The following is a 17,055-nucleotide window of genomic DNA, read 5'->3' as shown; positions in this document are numbered from 1 at the left end:
TATGACTTTACAAAATAATTATAAAATAATTATAATTCAACCCTTCAAGCATTGAAATCACTGGAAGAAAATGCAATATAATCAGAAACACTATTCAGTTATTTTCAATATGGCTGGCCTCACAATATTATGGGACAGTCTCCCTTATTCCCAAAATGTTGATTACTAGATGTTTATTATTAGACTGCTAACCACTATGGCCTTTAACAGAATTAACATTTTTCTTGGAAATTGACTTGAAATTTCATTTGCTTTGTTATGAATTTAAAAAGGAGCCTCTATGAAATCACTATTTTTCCTAGAAGTAAACTCAGCTTGGCACTATGTGTTGTTAAAAGAGCTACATCTGAAGTTAACATGGCAAGATAAGTGAGTAAGCCCTGAGAGTGATGTAGCTTTAACATCCATCACCTTGTGACCACGAGCATTGATTTTGCTTCTGTGCCTATGCCCCCTTCCTCTCCAACTAATCCATCATTCTTTCTGTGGCTCCAACATTAAAGAAAAGCCTTGCTGTTCTTTCATTTGAGGATAAAATGTGAATAGATAAACCAGGCAAATTAAGATAATCAATTTACACTGCTAATAACAGATACCGTTTATGGAATGCCTACTGTGTGCCAATCCTTTTTTTCAAAAAATAATCTAAACCTTATTAGAAACCTGCAAGGCATTTATCATTATCCCAGTTTGTTAGTTGGTATTTAGTTTGCAAATGACAAATCCTATTCAAAGATAGTTAAGCAGGGGACTGCATTAGAGAGATAATGGGTGTCTCACAGACTCCAAAGATCATGTAGTACTGCTTTCTAGGTTCATTGTAAATTAACTATGGTTTAAAAAAAATCACAATCTGTACTGTTAATTTCTGACCTTGATTTTGATTTCTTTTTAAGACAGATCTTTTTTGCTGTTTTTTCCTCATGTTGTCCATGTATATCTGAGTAAAAATAAATGTCAAATCTATTCATAAATCAGCTAAATAATTTCCACAAACCTGCTACATCGCTTGCAATGCTTTCATACTAAAGGAGTGCACAGTAATCAACTCTAACAAGTGCTGTAGACTTTCACATTTGGTTTGTAGTCCTGTCCCTTGTCTGGCTCCTCAGCACAGCACTGGCAATGCTCCCTGGCCCCCCAAGCACCTTCCCCATGTGGCTGAAGGAGCTCATCTCTTGCAGTGACTGGGGAAATGGCCACATAAGCAGGACTGACAAGACTGCAGCAGCGGCTACTGGTCCTGTCTTCATAGTTGAAGCACATTCCCACCTCGCTGATGGAGCAAAAGGTGACTCTGAATCTAAATGCTCCTAATCTTGTCTCATTTGCCACCATCCCTGGAATCTACTTTTCCTTCTATTAGACTCTGCTTTGAGATTCTGTTCTAGTCTCCAACCCCACATAAGAATGCCCCTGTACACCAAGTCTTACTGACCATTCAGCCTCCAGATGAGAGCATAGATCATCAGTGTGCTGGCCCTGGATTAGACTATTAGGGGATGGGGGTGAGGAAAAGGTAAGATAAGATCCTTCAGAAACTCTGGTTCCTCTTCTCTCCTGAGGAGGTCATTAGGGACGGGAGGCCAAGGTGATGGGGTGGGTGGAGCTGTGTTGGGAAAGGCAGTGCCACGCATGCAGTTGACTCCCACTAGGCCACATAAAAAAGGACCTTGAGCTTGGACCATTTCCTTAGCAAGATAGAAAGAGCCCACACAGTCTGTGCTGGGTTTGTTGCCTTGTTTGGAATATCTTCCCCTGTTTCAAGCTCAGTGTATGCTCCTTTATGTGTGTCATATGGCACCTGGCCAACGCCACTACTCTATCTGTCCTCCATGGGGAGGGGTCAGGGTCCTCCCACTGCAGCATGATGAGGGTTCAGGCAGGTCAATTGCAACCTGGAGAGACCCACTGGCCATGGGAGACTGACACCTACTATTAAAGCTGACCTTGGTCTGTCTCTTCTCTGGGCGAGGAAAGCACCGTTGTATCCAATGCTTGATGGTGCTGTGCTTTCTTTGGTGACTTCAATACCAACTTGATTTGAGGAGAAGTGTTTGAACTTTTATTCCTGGTAGTAGTCGGAGTGACAATCTTTGCTGTCTGCCATGAAGTCGGAGTCCTCCTCTGAGACTGAACCAGCACAAGTTGTTCTGCTCAATAAGAGGGTTCTGCTTCACTTACAATAAAGACCTGATTCAGTTATATGTATCTACTATCCCCAGGTGAGAAGAAGCAGATCCCTTTGCACAGGTTGTTGGGGGGTGGGCCCCATCACACAGCCTATGTATATATATGGCATCCTTCAGAGCCCACTCCAGACACAGTGCCTGCACATGGGCCCCTGGAAGCTGGGCAGTGCCCTAGCACAAGAAGAAAGCTGCTGTTACTTGAGTTTACACAGTACTGGAGACGGTCATGCAGGGTCTATGCTCTGTTAAATGATCAGAAATTGATACGTACAATTTGGGCACAGGCATAAAATGTGTACAGGAAGAGGGCATTTCATCATGCCTGAAAAAGAAATGAGGGTGCGTTACTTGGAAAGAATCCTGTAGTATGCTGCATTTCCAACAAGTTAATTTAGCTGTATGGGGGGAAATTTCATAGAATATTGTGCTCAGGTACACTCACCAAAGGAACAGTATTATTTTAATTTAGAAGCGGTTACTTCTCCTCGTATATAACCACTAGGTAAGCAACCTGATTCTTTCCTTTATGGAGTTGTTTACTGAGTAAATCTAAGGAGTTACTCTGCAGCTTCCTAGTACTTCATGCCTTGTGATAGGACCGAGTTCTAGTGTTTTCTCTGTGTTCTTCATTATGGCACTGTTTTATAATACTTTTCAAAATGCAAGACTCTCCAAACCTCATAGCTGACTGCCCTGAAAGCACGCTGCCTCAGGGGCTCACTGGACTGAAAATGTAGTTCTGGCTCAAAAGCTCAGCCAGCACAAAGATAAAATGCATCCTGTCCAGGAAATGGGCTGAGCTATTCAGGTGAGCATGTCACAGCACTCATAACCTTCCCAGTTAGGAAATATAAGAACACATTGTCATCATGAAGCAATTTGGTCTCAATGAGGGTCTTTTGCAAAACCCCATCTATTGTTTCTGGAAACAGACATTATTAACACCTGAAGTCCTATTTCATGTCTTCAGCATTGATGCCCTTGAAAACCTGATGCCTCTTGAAATTTAAATATATTTTTAAAAACATGTAATGTAATATCCAAGGATGCTTAAGATTAAACAAGGTAATGTTTATAAATCATGTAGCTCAGTGCATGGGATGTGGGAAGCACTCAATAGACATGATCATTATTATCATTCTCCTAGGTTTAGTATTCAAGTAAAATTTTGTCCATTGTTCTTAAATGACACATACAGTCCACATTAATGTTAAATAAATTCAATTACTCTAGGTGTCAGCATAGATAATCACATAACGGTATGAACTTTTTAAGTCCAGAGTTGTCAGTCACTCTTCTATCTGACTGATGAAGTTAATGAGTGGCTGTGAATGTGGTCATCTGCATAATTCCACTGTGTATGTAGGATGCTCTGCAAAGATTTGAATTCAGGGTCGCACAATTTGAAGTCATAAACCTGGATTCAGTCCCAAGTCTCCTATTTAGCAGCTGTAGGCCTTGCAGGGATTCACAGTTGCTGCACGGGACAGATTCTCTAGCTTTTTCTTAATGACTCTTCCACTGCGGGGACTCTCCAAAGCCATTTCACATCCAGAGAGGAGAACAAAGGTTAAGAACATGGAATTTAGCATCTGACAGATCAAGTTGGGTCCCATTTCAAACACTCACTAGCTATGTGACCTTGGAAAAGCTCCCAAAGCTCTCTAAAACTTAGTTTCTTCATTGGAAACTGAAAATAAAATGAGTGTTAACTCCATAGCTGGCTGTGAAGATTTAGTACAGAAATGTTCATAGCACAGTGCTTGCAACATGCTGTTTTGGAAAGTTATTAGTTTTAACTAACATTATCTTTATTATTATTTTGTCTCAGTTTCCCCTTATCTAGAATTGAAATAATGATATCAGCTTTGTCTGTGCTATAGGTTCTTTTGAGCATCAAATGAGTTAATGTGGTATGTAAAACTAGATTTAAAAAAAGAAAACATATAAATTATTTTCTTGGGCAGAAAATTACTTGGAAAACAGTATCAAATGCTAAGGCTTAGAAAATGTCTTGCCAGAGGCATGCTAATCTTAAGGTTCTCTTATGTCTATTACTATAAGAGCAAAGTAAAACTGGAACTATTTACCCAGTGATTGCAAATTGTCAAGGATAAAGCTACATTGCCCTAGATCAAAGGTTAATTTAGTTAAAGTGAAACTTACTGGTGTCATATTTATGAAGTAGCTTTGTTCTTATCAATTAACAGTTGGAACACTGTATTTTGTTGTTCTTATTATTCTCCAGATTGAAAGGCTATAGTTTCTTAATATTTTATTTAAGGTTCCCTGAAAGTTAGAAATATGAAAGACAATTAACCCAGTGGTAAATATCCCTTGAAATCTGTATACCTAGAGATGTGATTTTTCTTATAGACAGATTTACATATTCTTTATTTTCCCCTAAGAAGGTTGTCTGATTTTCATTCTTGAATTTATAATCTAAGGTCTGGTCACGCTAAAAAATTCTTTAACACTGTATTATTGTTCTTGAATAGTTTGGGGAGGTTTTTTGAAGATATTTTCATAAACTTACTATGTAGAGGATTCTATCTTTTCTTTCAAAATTGTTGGAACTCTTGATACAATGCAAAACAATATGCGTAATATTTTACTATATGTTCACATTGAGACTCATCTAAAAATATTTAGTACAACTTGTTGAAATGATATTCAGATCCAGGGTTTTACCTGTTAGACTGGTCAATTGAATTAAATCGATGTGAGAAAATTCAAACAATTAACACAAAAAGCGACACAGGTAAGCCAGATGTAATGATTGGAATTAAAATAAGCATGCTCTCATTTCTCGTCTGACTCTTAAATTCTCTTCTCTTTTCAATATGGTTTCCATGAGAGATTCTCTTCTCTTTTCAATATGGTTTCCATGAGAGATTCGATCCAAACCTTTTACTTTAAATTCTGCTCCTGCCCCCAGTGACTTTCCATTTTTTACCTTTTTTTGAAGTTCATATCTATATTTCCAAATGTCAACCAGAAAATTCTACCAATGACATTAGTAGATGTCATATATATATTCTACTATACGATATTAATTGAACTATGCTCTCCACTCTTTTCTATATATCTGCTCTCTTCTTTATATGTCCTATATTATTGAATGCCATATCATCCATCTAAACCTCCAAAGTAAAAATCTAGAAAACGTTATCAACTTTTCTTTTTTACCCATTTCCACATCTAAGTATCTCTCAGTACCATCTATTCTATCACCCAAATCAGTGTTTTTGTCCAGATTTTTCCCCATTTCTATCATATTGCATACTATCTCTGTTTCTGCTCTCCCTCTCCTCCAATATAACCAACCGCATTTGTCAAAGTTGTGTTCCTAAAATATATATCTGCTCATGTTACATGCTTAAAATCCTTCAGTGGGCCCCTAGCACCCTTTATAATCTAAATGCTTAAGTGCTAAGCAACATCTTTAATTATCAAGCCTCATTCTACCCTTACAGGTTTGGGCTTGCAATTGTCTCCATGTCCATTTATATGTTCTATATGATGCATTTTTATTTGATATTCCCTTTTTACCTTCAGTAAGAAATACTCTGCCCAAATATTTCTGCAAACTTCTTGAAATTCTTTTTCCTCATTTCCCTCTGGAATTGTACAATGTTACAGACCTGCTATATGTGCTTGTATGAATATGTTTATAATTATAATTGTTCCCTTATAGATGTGTCCCTACCAATAGATTGGCTTTAAGTGCTTTGAAGAATTTTTCCAATTATGTACTTGAATTCCTATATATTTAGCTAGTCACACAGTAAATATCATTATCTGTTTTGAATGAATGAATGAATGAATGAGAGATGAAGTAGGCCATCCACCCCAGATTACAAGATGAATCCTCTTCTGTGTTTCACTATATCTAAATTTTGGATATAAATTTTTAGACTATTAGAGAATATAAAAACTAAATCAAACATTTCTTGTTAAAATGAGTTGTTTTTTTTTCACAAATTGCTTCTCCATGTGGTTATTATTGTATTAAACATACTGGTGAAATGTGTTTTGATTCATATACCAGTCAGTCCCATTGTTTTTGTAGTTGGCAAGAATAGAGTAAATTTTCCCCTCAGAATAGTATTTTACATCCAGAAATTATGGTGTCCAGGAGTAAGATTTGTTACATCACTTGCGATTGATTCTCTCACATATGTATGTTGGCTGAGTTTGGCTTCCAACCATAAGGCTTGAGTTCAAAGCTAGAGGGAACACTGGGTTCAAACTATAAAATAAGTAAAAGATTATAAAGGTATAATTGCCAGCGTGGTTTGTGTCTATCTGTGTGTGTATTCTGTATTCTTATGGTCTACTTCCCATATTAGCAGGGCTCATAAAAGCATCTTGTACAACATCTTTTTTGGACTAAACAGCATTTCATTGTCTCTGCCTGATAAATTATGGAAAGTTGTCCCTTTTGCACATTAATACAGGATGTGATCATTTGTTTTGGGTTACTGTTACCTAGTTACTTCTCATAATCCTCCTACCCCCCAAATTATTCAACTCAAGCCCAGAGCCATTGCTCCTGGTACTTGACTATAAAATTATGTGTACATCACAAAGACAAAGAGATGTTACCCACAAGCATTTAAAAAATAAACCCTCAATTTTAACACTTGTCAGAAGTATTAACACATACCACATAGTCAATTGCTATTTAACTAAGGTGCTTATGTCTGTGTCCATGTAATATAAATGGGACTTGAACCAGAAAACTATTCCTCCTGGAAAATATGTGCAATATCTGCCAAAAAGGCACTTGGATACTTTGTTGTGACAAGACTTATTTCTCCTTTGGGGCAAGATTTGAAGCCAGAGCCATGAGCATTTATACCGGTCAATAATTCCCAGACACATTTTTGGATAAGACACAGAGAATTACCTTCAGCCTCAGCCCATTTCCATTTGACTAATTTTCCTGCACCTGTTAAAGTTGTTCAGTATGCCGAGTGGCCTCCATCCTCTCCAGGTATTTTGTCTCAGTCTGCAGAATCATGTGTCTATGCATGATTAAAGCATTGATATGCCCTTCCAGAGTATTTGGCTTTATTTTTCAGTGCACTTAGTGAAGGAGTCATACTGAACTAAATGCTTAGAGGTTAAAAGGTATTAAGTTAGATGAGCTCTGATAATTAAGTTCGAGAACGCGTTGCAACACTGTTGCTAACCTTTTTTGATATCAGAGGGATTATTCATTGTGAATGTGTACTAAATGGACAAACAGTTAACCAGTTTTACTATTTGGAAGTGCTGAAAAGGCTGTGTGAAAAAGTTAGATGACCTGAACTTTTCGCCAGTTCATGGCTCTTGCATCACGACAATGCATCAGCTCACAAGGCACTGTCTGTGAGGGAGTTTTTAACCAGGAAACAAATAAGTGTATTGGAACACCCTCCCTGCTCACCTGATCTGGTCCCCAATGACTTCTTTCTTTACCCGAAGATCAAGGAAATACTGAGAGGAAGACATTTTGATGACATTAAGAACATCAAGGGTAATATGATGACAGCTCTGATGGCCATTCCAGCAAAATAATTCTAAAATTGCTTTAAAGGGTGAACTAGGTGCTGGCACAGCTTCCCAAGGGAAGTACTTTGAAGGTGACCGTAGTGATATTCAGCAATAAATTATGTAGCACTTTTTCTAGGATGAGCTTGCAAACTGAATTATCAGAACTCATATTGATTGTAGCAACATAATTGGTGATTTTCTTGAAATAGAGGCAAAAAAAATTTACCAAAAACATAATAATTAGTGAATTATGTATCTATTTTATTGTTTGCTTGAACCTAACAGGTCTAAAGAGAACATTGAGAAGAGTGCAATAATAATTCAATTAAGCTGTCTTTGATATTTTGCTGATTTGCAAACACATTAAAAACTACTGTATGCATATATGCATAGTTGATCTCATTGCTACTGAAACATACTTACTAAGGTAGGAAAGCAAAGCATGTTTTATTTATGAATTATGAGCTTGATTTATAACTTTTAAATATAAGACAAGTGCTAAGTTATCCTGCATTTGTTTATTTGCTCCAGGCTCACAAATGTTTGAGGCAGGCACCCAACTATCTTTCTAAGACAAGTTTAAACACTTGATCTTTACCAGCACTCTGGGAAGTTTCAACCATTCCAATAAACTTTATTTGGTCAACAGTAATTTAAGGATCTTTGGTTTAAGAATTAGTTAACAAAGTTAAGCTTTCTCTATTTCAACAGTTTGAATAATTGAAGTAATACTGTATAGATTTAGAGCAAAAGGTTTAAAATCCAATCTGGGTTTAAAATCTGACACCATCATAAAAAAATGCTCAAAGTCACTAATCATCAGAGAAATGCACAAAACCATAATGAGATACCACCTCGAACTGTTCAGAATGGCTTTTATTAAAAAGTCAACAAATAACAGTGTTGGTGAAGATATGGAAAAAAGGGAATCTTTATGGATTGTTGGTGGACTGCAAACTGGTTCAACACCTATGGAAAACAGTATAGAGGTTCCTCAAAAAAACTAAAAATAAATAAACCATATAACCCAGCAATTCCACTTCTGGGTATTTATTCAAAGAAAACAAAGACACTAATTTGAAAAAAAATATGCACCCTTGTGTTCATTGCAGAATTATATACCAATAGCCAAGACATTGATACAACCTAGATATCCATCGATAGACAAATGGATAAAGAAGATGTGTGTGTGTGTGTGTGTGTGTGTGTGTGTGTGTGTGTGTGTAATGGAATATTATGCAGCAATAAAAATCAATGAAATCTTGCCATTTGTGACAACGTGGATGTATCTAGAGGTTATTATTCTAAGTGAAATAAGTCAGGCAGATAAAGACAATTATTACCATATAGTTCTACTTATCTGTGGAATCTAAAAAGACAAAACAAACAAAACAAAAACAGACTTAGAGAAGCAGAGACCAAAGGGATGGTTACCAGAAGGGAGGGAGTGGGGGGATGGGTGAAATGGTGAAGGGGAATATAGTCAATAATATTGTGACAGGTTTACATGATGACAGATGATTAATACAATTAGTGGGGAGATCACATTGTAAGGTATATAAATGTCAAATCACTATATTGTGCACCTGACACTAATATAAGCAGTATATTGTTGTATACCTAAATAAAATAACTATACATACTTAAATAAATTTTTTTTAATCTGAGCCAATTAATTATTAATTAAGTAGGTGAGGACAAGCTAATTAACCTCTTTTGTCTTCAATTTTCACCTCTAAAATGAAGACAATTTTATAACTTCTTTGAATTGTTGTGAAGGCTAATAGTTTTTAGCCTAATAAATTAATTATTCTATAGTAGCTGTTATTGTCATTGTCATTGTTGCTACAACAAAGACCATAGCTAGATAATACACACACCAAACCTGCCAGAGCTGCATTCTGGGGATAAATGACGGGAACAACAGCAAGTATATGAGACCCTGGTTGTCCATGCATTCCTGGGCAGACCCAGAGGTTGAGGTGAGTTGGGTGAGGTGGGTTCCCAGGAAGTCATGGTGGTAGGGTAGCAAAGTTCATCAGATCAATGTAGTTTTACACTTGGCTGTGTTGGGGAGGGCTCAACACAGGAAATATGGTGGCCCCCTGGAAGCTACTGGCAAGGATAATTCAACAGAGGGATAATGGCAGCTGTCCCTCTAGCCCTCACCTTTAAGCCACACAACCCAGTCTTTCCCTGTATGCCTCTGGCACCTCTTGAGTTGCCATCCCTCTGCCAAAGCCCAGGGTGAGTGCCTGTGAATGAATGAGTCTGTGCACAGGACCTTTAGGGGGATGTGTGGGTCTCCAGCAGCCTTCCATCTCACCTGGACAGGTGGAATCCTCTCTGATTATCACAGCCAGATGTTGTGGGGACTCCTCTTCTTGGCACTGGAACCCTGGGCTGGGGAGCCTGGTGCGGGGCTGGGATTTCTCACTCTTCAGAGGGGACCTCCACCATCAAGATATTCCTCCTGATGCTCAGCTACCACATGTGTGTATGGGACCAGCTCATTTTGCATCTCTGCACCTTCTGCCAGTCTCACTGTGGCCTCTTCTTTATATCCTTAGTTATAAGAACTCTGTTCAGCTAGACTTCAAATGGTTCTTGAGGTTGATTGTTCTAGAATTTAGTTGTAATCTTAATGTGGTCATGGGAGGAGGCAAGCTCAGCATTTACCTACTCCGCCATCTTGCCTGGAACTCTTTGCATGGGGGGGGGTGATGAGGGGCAGTGTCCAATCTTGAACAAGTGACCTTTTATCCCTCAAATAGTAGGTAATACATGCACTAATTTATTTGTGATAAAATCAGTTTATATTTGAATTGGCCACCACTTCCATTTCAGATTGCCTCTAAACTTGAGCAATAATTCTCACTAATAAAGTTACAATCTATATGTGTGGGTGAGGGGTACTTGCTTAATATAAGGATTTATCTTATTTTAGTCTTTAAGTGATCTCCAAAAGGCAAGTCCAACTTGTAAGTGTATTTATTTTTAATTGGACAAAAAAGGTCACAAATAATTATAAAAAATACCATTGCAAAGAATGAAAAGTGGTATTGAATGTCAAGTATAATTTTAGAAATAGTCATGGGGATACATAGTACAACATAGGGAATATAGTCAATGATATTCTAATAACTGTATAGCATCAGATAGGTAATAATAGGCTTATTAGGGTTATTATTTTGTGAGGTATATAAATGTCTAATCACTGTGTTTTTTTGTATACCTGAAATTTATAAAAACAGAATGAAAGTTAGTAACATGTTTAATTATGAATTTATGGCAGAATAAAGAATTATCTTAAAATGCCATATTTTGAGATAGATAAATTATTTGTGACTAGGACTTTTTCTTTGTCTCTTTATGTGAGAACTCTATACAACTAATTCATCATACGCATAAACACATATGAAATCATTTAAGGAGATGGATCTTTTAGGTGGCAAAATTCCACCCCAAATGCAAATACAAACCCTTGCCAACAAGAGTTTATTTTTAAGACTTGGATAGCCTGTTCACTATGGCAATTCAAGCAGGCGCCCTCAAACCACAAATGACATAGTAGAGAAATGTGAAAAAATGGACTTGGAATAACTTAGTGATACTGTATTGAAAACTGATGACAAGTGTGGGTTGTTCCTTTAGAGATATTAAAAGTTGGTTGGAAAGTATATGCTCTCTGGTTCTATGAGGCTCCAAAACAGAAGCCGCGTGCTTATTTTTTCCTTAACCATGTGAGATTGTTAGCATGCTTTCTTCAAGAGGCTAGATTCTTGTTATAGCATACTCATTTTAGAGCTTTAGGAGATATACAGTTTACATTGGGTGGTTTGCAACTTTGTGGAACTTGGGCACATGATTGTGGGCTTATTTCAGGTCAGGGGAATTCTCTTATCCCTGCCCCTGTTGAATGTTGTCCCTAGAGCAACAATGTTGTCCCCTTGACCAAGGCAGAACCAATATGACCGTGTCTGGGAGTCATAGATATTCTACATCCAAGCATAAAATATGCTCCCCTAGTGTGTTTTATTCTATTGCAGAAATGGTTTAGTGGGATACTGCCAGGCTTGTGTGGGTGAATACAAACGGGCTGATCTTCTGTTCAACAACAGAACCAGGGGCTAGAACTTAACATGAGCTCTTGATCATTTGTCCTGATTCAACATGTCCTCCACCCAGCCTTTATGCATTATCTCCTCACTAACGCCCACTTGCTTCATCCTACTGGTTAATGAACATTGACTTTTTGTACTGTTCTAGCCCCCTTTTACCTCATGGGTTATGTTTTACCCTCCGAGGTCTAGCTTCAAGTTCAAGCTCTCTTTTAGACTCTGGCGGTCCAGTCTCAGAGCTACTTGTTTGCATGGACGGTGCTCAGCTGGGTCACAGAGACTGAACCTCAGGTCCAGGGTCTCATTATTTAGCACATTTGAGTCTCTCATTCCCAGCAGAGTTATTATAAATTACTTACAAGAGTTAGGTAAATATATAAGTAGGGATAAAATGAAGCCCAAGAATTTTCTCTTTTTCCCCCACAATCTTCCTTACACTATTAGAAATGGAGTAGGCCTAAGAAGCAGAAAGCAATGCTACATATCCCCTAAACACAATGTTTGGCAGAAAATAAATATTAGGAATTGTAATTTTTATAATTATGGTTAACGAGAGTAGAGTATATTCATTTTAAAGCATGGGCAGTTATAACAGTTACTTTTTTCTTTTTTACATTTACCCATGAATTGAAGTATATTTTGACACTGAACAAGAAATTATTATGAAAGTAAGTGTGCAAGAAAGAAAGGGCAAGTCAAAGTAGAAGAGGGAACAGTCAGCTACTTCCTTATATCTATAGGTTAGGGAGTCACAGGCCTAGAGGGAGGTTTCCGAAAAAGCCCAACATACTGCAAACTCTTAGATGGAGTTTGAGTTATTCTGGGAGGGGAGGCCCATATGGAATTCCTAAGAAATCAAGAACATAGCACTAGGGAAAAGAAACAAAACGAAACAGATTTCCTATTTGAATTAACAAGTGAAGGAGAAGAAAAGGTTGAAGAAAATAAGAGAGGCTTGAGATTATAGAATAAAGACAGATTAATACCCTTGAGAATGAATGAAGTTCCTAATAAAGAATATTTCTGGATGCATTACTATACCCACTATGCCTATAAGATGCCACATAATACAGACCAGTATATTACAGTTTGTAAAAATGTTTACTTTTAATTTTTCAATTAATTTTGATTGTGACTGTGTGAAGTGGATTTTTGTCCTCATTTTCATTTTTAGTTGAATAAACTGAAGCTCAGAGAGGTAAGTTAACCCTCAGACAAGCGTTTATAGTACAAGTCAAGACTCAAACCCATGACTATGGACTCCATGACTTGGGATTCATAACTTTACTCTTTTTACTTCACCACAGCTACCTAATAAAGGGTTGCCACCAATAGTCAAAATTTGAAAGGCCCTTTCAGATCTAAGTTGCCCAAACTTTCATCTAAAGTAGGGTAGCTCACTTACTCTGACAGTGGCCCTGCCCCTGCTTGAGAATTATTTTCATCCCATTTTGAAGAGCTGTAGTCATTAGAATACTCTTTTATATATGAAACCAAATTTTAACTTCTATAGCGCATATACTAGTATACCAAATAATAGGTAATGTGATCTAAAAATGATGCTTCAATAACCTTAAAGCTAACTTTAAGGATAATTCTATTCTAGAACAGATACATTTGCGGCAAAATTTCACATTTGTAATGGGACAGAGTAGGGAGGGAATGTGCTTTTTAAAGGTAGGAAGACCCGAATTTGAATCTTGGCTTTACCATATGTTAGTTCTCTGAATTTCTGTTTTCTTATCTAAAATGAAGATGGTAAAACCTATTTTTTGGGTTATTGTGAATAATGATGAGTATATGGAGGCCTGACAATTAAGTTCATAAACTTGTTGCAATGCTGTTGCTAACCTTTTTGATACCAGAGGGATTATTCATTATGAATTTGTACCAACTGGACAAACAGTTAACCAACCAAGTTTACTATTTGGAGGTGCTGAAAAGGCTGCGTGAAAAAGTTAGACAACCTGAACTTTTTGCCAATAATTCATGGCTCTTGCATCATGACAATGCACCAGCTCACATGGCACTGTCTGTGAGGGAGTTTTTAGCCAGTAAACAAATAACTGCATTGCAACACCCTCCCTATTCACCTGATCTGGCCCCTAATGTCTTCTTTCTTTACCCACAGATAAAGGAGATATTGAAAGAGAGACATTTTGATGATATTCAGGACATCAAGGGACATTTGATGACATTCAGGACATCAATATAATGACAGCCCTGATGGCCATTTCAGAAACAGAGTTCCAAAATTACTTTGAGGGGTGAACTAGGTGCCTGCTTGAGTGCACAGCTTCCCAAGGGGAGTACTTTGAAGGTGTCCATAGTGATTTTCAGCAATGAGGTATGCAGCACTTTCTCTAGGATGAGTTCGCGAACTTAATTGTCTGATCTCGTATGTGCATAGTTGGCAATTTAATGTAGCTATTATTATCATGGCTAAGGACTTTTAGTTACCTTATTCAAGAGAATGTGAGAGAATATGAATTTTCTAGATAGTAAATTTCATCCTTGAAACCAGTCTTTGATGAACTGCCTCATAATCTCATAGAATTCCAAAAGTTCCTTTTTGTTTCTTGGGAAACTCAAAAAAGACTTAGGAACAAAGTTAATGAAAGAATGAAGGAATATAAGGGCAGAAAGCTCCAGTTTTACTTGTCATATAGGAATATTTTCATTTAGTATATGTATGAAATAAGTTTTTTCATCCTAAATATTTTCATGCTGGCATCCAGGAAACGAAACATTTGAGATTTCCTAGGATTCCTCCAGACTTATCTCTTTAGATTGTTTTTCTTTCTCTGCTCTAACACCTCTGTACACATCTATAAACAAATGAAATTACCTGTAAGTTAGTAAATGTTGTGTTTTTTAATAATTCTAAATTAAGAATCTTGATTATTAAATTTTGTGCATAGGAGGGCATTTCGGCATCATACCCATGCTATAATACTACTTATTTGGGTTTATTTTATTTGCTTAGAACTCCTTTTTTCCTAAAATAATACTTCTAGTTGACTTTCTTTATGACCTCTCATTATAACTCTATATAAGTAAGGCAAGTCTATGATAAGCTCACCAATGTTCATTTTAAGCAAAGAAATAAACTCTAATTGCCCAACATGTCCCTAGTTTATGAGTGTCATTGACAACAGGACAGACCAAAATTATACAATTCATACATTTGTGTACCCTCATTAAAATCATGAGACATATTAATTTGTATAAATGGTGGAGATTACCAAATCTGAAACTAGGCTAAATATCCAAATGTGTAAAATATGTACAGGTTGGGGCTATGACATGTACTTTTATGACCCTGGGGATCTAATTTATTAACATTGTTACAAGGTTTTTAATGAAGTGAAAATGAAGCCAGATTAAACTTCTTCCTGATGATATTAAAACTCCAATCATAACACATAGACTAATAAATGTTACTTTTTAAGTAATGAATATCCCATCAAAGCCCTTTTAATTTGAATGAAACTGTAATTTGGAATGTGTTGGACACTGAGGAAAATCATAGCATCCCAGCACCACACAGGACACACATTTGGTTCCGCATCAAAATTTTGAGCATCTAGCTTCTCTAAGACACTGCATTTATTGCTGAAGACTAGCAAGAGAAGACTGAGGCAGTGTCTCTAAACTCCAGGGACTCACAAACTACTAAGATGCTATTGATTGTGAGATGTACTGTTATTTTATGTAACAAAAAGGAGAAAAAAACCAAAAACCTGCCAAGCAATTTTAAGATGTCATTGCGTTGACTATAAGATGCATGCCGATCTCAGAGATATTTAAGTGTGAAAGACTATTTATCCTTGAATCCATGAAATACTGTAATTGGAAACTCTAATGCCAACTGTACTGTAATAAGAGCTGTAAAAAGGTGCCGCATGCCCTGAGAAGATAAAGGGAAATATTAATTTTAACCAGATAATCAGAGAAGCTTTTATAAAAAGGAAAGAGTTGTGTGAACCCTTGAGGGCAGACTAGAGTAGAGACTTGTGCAGAAAGTTTGGATAGCCCAGCTTTCTCAAAAGAGGAAACAGATGCTTAAAAGTTTGGAGAACCACAGGAATCATGTAAGTGAACAATAAGGCCACATGAGACATAATGATAAACAATTGAAACAGGTGACAAATTGGAAATTTTGACTGGGACACTAAGATACAATGGAGGTGTTTGGCCACATGAAAAATGTCAAAGGATTTGGCTGAAAACCATTTCTCAGACTCTCTTGAACTTCTCAGCACATCAAATTGTAAATGGGTTAAAAGAACAACAACACAGTAATAGGGTTAGAGAGAATTTATTTGGCGAGATATTTCCCTCCCCTGTGTTATTTCCTCACATCAAATTTAGCAAGGGGACTCTAATGGGGCCACTCGGAAGGCTTAAAGTATGTACCCTTTGATTGAGGACATGGTGGACTACTACCAGACTCTCTGAAATGGTCTGTGCAGCAAAGTAGAGAGTCACATCGGGGATGTTAACTCTCTTCTTGTAGCTAGTCAGATGCTTGTAAATTCAAAGGACCAGACATGGAAGCTAAGATAGGGTTGTTACTTTAAAAGGGATTCTGCTCAAGATGGTGGCCTTATAAACAAGTGGACCTCCACTGTGAGAGGTTGTGGGGGACCACTGGGCTCAGAAAGAATCCTCAGGTAGCCAGCTGAAGGAGAGGCCCTGCTGACATGGAGGAATTTGCATTCAAAGCAAGAGGCAGCTTTGCACATTGGCCAGGACCAGATAGCATGAGCTATGTATTTTAGTATTAGTCAGGTGAGCACTTTTCTTACCCTCTTACCTCTCTTTCCTACTCCACATTCTACCCTAGCAAGATCAGAAACAGCAATTGATTAGAGAAGGAGGAAATTAATGAGACAAAAAGGAGATGCTTTTCCCCCTTTTCTTTTTCTTCTTTTTATTTTTTTAATTAAATTTATTGGGGTGACAATTGTTACTAAAGTTACATAGGTTTCAGGTATACAATTCTGTAATACATAATCTATTTATCACATTGTGTGTTCACCACCCAGAGTCAGTTCTCCTTCCATCACCATATAGTTGATCCCTTTTACCCTCATCTACCACCCCCTCCCCCCTTACCCTCTGGTAACCACTAAACTACTGTCTGTGTCTATGAGTTTTTTGTTTCTTATTTGTTTGTCTTGTTCTTTTGCTGCTTT

Source organism: Hipposideros armiger, unplaced genomic scaffold, assembly GCF_001890085.2.
Source record: "Hipposideros armiger isolate ML-2016 unplaced genomic scaffold, ASM189008v1 scaffold_473, whole genome shotgun sequence".
Classification (NCBI taxonomy): domain Eukaryota; kingdom Metazoa; phylum Chordata; class Mammalia; order Chiroptera; family Hipposideridae; genus Hipposideros; species Hipposideros armiger.
Note: the sequence above shows the minus strand (reverse complement) of the source record.